Here is a 2,924-nt window from a genome sequence, read left to right on the forward strand (position 1 = left end):
GAGGGGCTGTAGGCTTCTCTCTGCAGGAATCGATTTCTGCTTTTCACATCTGGGGTTTGAAATCTTTCCAGTGACTCACCCAAAGCTTGAGTAGCAGGCCATTCGTTAGCTCTGTTCCATTCTGCTTTTGAAGTCTTTGCTCCCAGCTGGGAGGTCTGCCAGAATTCATCTTCCCACAGCATGCTGTCTGTTGTTTCCTTTTCTGGGTTATCAGCAGCTGCTGGGTCTTGAAGCAAACTCACTTTTTTCATGATAGATTTTCCTTCCCTGAATCTTTACCAGCTCCTCTCAAGCCTAGAGACAGCGGATGGAGTTCAGGACCCCAGGTCGGTTGAAAAGGATTTGAGATCTTAGCATGATGTCATGGTTCCGACTAATGAAACACTTCAAAAAACTTCCAGGCATTTTATCCTAAAAGGTTTTTTTATTCATGTGACAAATTGTCGACACGGCATGATAAAAGGGATGCTAAGATCTGAAATCTCCACCCACCGAGCAGTTATTTTTGCTAGCATTTCCCTTCCCTTATCTTGCTGTCATGATTTACGTTCTCCAATTAGTTTGAAGTGCAAAGGTTCTCTTCCGTTCCCTTTTGCGGGCTTTTCTCTCCTCCCTCCCTTAACTGAATTAACTCTAAAAGTACCAGACAGTTCTGCATATTTTGTCAAAGCAAGAATATTCAATATTAGCAGCGTTGACAGATGGGTCTCTTCATCTCTGCGTAGATTATAGGGGTCTGAACGTGGTATGCGTGGAAAATATGTACCCCCCCCCTTTAATGAGAGGCATGCTAGCACACCTGTCAAATTAAGCTTGCGGGAGGCTTATTATCGAATAAGAATAAAGAATAAAGAAGGGTGACGAATGGAAAACTGCTTTCAATTGCCCCCTGGGCTGCTTTCAATTTAGGGTGCTACCCTTTGGATTACAGGGGGCTCTGGCTGTTTTTATGCAATTGATCAACAAGGTTCTGCATGAGCATCTGTACAAGGGGGTTTTGGTCTATCTTGATGATATCTTAATGTATACTGAGACCAAGGCAGAGCACGTCAAACTGGTCAGAGTGGTACTAAATAAACTGCGCTCTGCCAAGTTGTATGCCAAATTATCAAAGTGCGAATTCCACAAAGATCACATTGATTACTTGGGCTATTGCATCTCAAACGAGGGGATGGAAATGGACCCGGAGAACGTGCAAGCCGTCCTGGAGTGGGGCCCCCCTCGCACCAGGAAGCAACTCCAGAGCTTCTTAGGCTTTGTGAATTTTTTTTTAATTATTTTTTTCCAACTCTCCCCCATACATGTCAAAAAATATACCATAATATTTTATCAAGTATTAACGTACATTCTTTTTACATTCTTACCTATCAGATACTCTTAATAAAATAAAATAAATACATACACATGAATTTTGGTGTTGCTCGCCCATTTCCCCTTTCACTGCATCTACAATCCTTCTCTCTCTTCCCTCTTCTCTACCTTCTTTCTCCCTTTCTTCTCTTTCTTCCCTACTTCCCTCTTCTTCCTCTCCTCTCCTCTCCTCTTTCCTTCACCACTCCTCTCCCATTTCTCCCCACTTCTTCTCCTCCAACCTTCCTACTTCCTTCCCCCCTCCTTTACTTTCTTCTCTCTCTCCTCTCCTTTCTTCCCTCTCATTCCTCTTCAGATACAATTCAGGGGTAATGTCTGAGCAACTCCTCCCTCTAAATTTTCATATCTATATTAAATATAATAAGATTAATTTTCTATTACGTTAATACATCTATTTATCTGTCCTTCTTGGTATGTACTTCTATAAGTATTTATAGGACCTCCAGTTATTCAATACTGTGTCGCCTGGGTCTCCCTCCTTATCTCCTCCTTTTTCTTCCATCTAAATTGGTGTTAACTAACTTTTAACCATATTCTCTTTTCACCCAATCATAAAAAATTCCCCAAATTTCATAATACTCTGACTCTGTCTTATCTTTAATTATCATTATTAATCTATTCATTTCCGCACATTCCAATATTTTCCCAATCACCTCTCCCTCTGGGGGGGCTTTCAGTGCTTTCCAATTTTGTGCAAACGCAATCCTAGCTGCAGTAATTATATGAATGATCAAATATGTTTTCTCTTTATTATATTTCTCTGGTAAAATACCCAGCAGGAATATTTCTGGTCTTAGTTCTATACATTGTTGTATCATCTTTTCTATCCATGTTCTAATTATATTCCAATAAGTTTTAGCTTCTACACACGTCCACCACATATGATAAAAAGAACCTGGTATTTGATGACATTTCCAACATTTCATAGATCTGTCCTTAAATATTTTAGCTAATCTTTCTGGAGACATATGCCATCTATAGAACATTTTGTACATATTTTCTTTATACGCTGTCGCCATTGTCAGTTTATAGTTTCTTTCCCATAGTTGCTGCCATCTATCTAATTCAATTGTGTACCCAAAATTCCTTGTCCATTTTATCATTGTCTCTTTCACTTGTTCCTCCTCTAACTCCATATGTAGTAGGTAACTATACATTTTTTTATCCATTTTTCTTCCATTCCCATGAGTATTTCATCTAACTCTGTTGTCCCCAAATTAAAACCATCTATTTTAAAATCTTTTTCATATCTAGCTTGTATTTGCGTTCTCATGTACCAATCCATCTTTATTCCTTGTTAGTAAGTCTTTATATCTTATAATATTTCCCATATTAAGCATGTTGGGGTGTATTAGCGCTTCCATAGTTGAAAGCCAATTTGGAATCTTCAAGTAGTGCTTTCTCTTTATTTTCTCCCAAACCACAAATAAAGAATTCCTTATATGGTGTCTCTGGAAATAGCTACAGTATGTATTCTATTTTTCCCATACCATATGAAAACATGCCATCCCGAGACTTCCGGTGGCAGGCGATTTCGTCGGTCGCAGCTGTTT

Source organism: Protobothrops mucrosquamatus, unplaced genomic scaffold, assembly GCF_001527695.2.
Source record: "Protobothrops mucrosquamatus isolate PMUCROS unplaced genomic scaffold, P.Mucros_1.0 scaffold2225, whole genome shotgun sequence".
In the NCBI taxonomy this organism is placed as follows: domain Eukaryota; kingdom Metazoa; phylum Chordata; class Lepidosauria; order Squamata; family Viperidae; genus Protobothrops; species Protobothrops mucrosquamatus.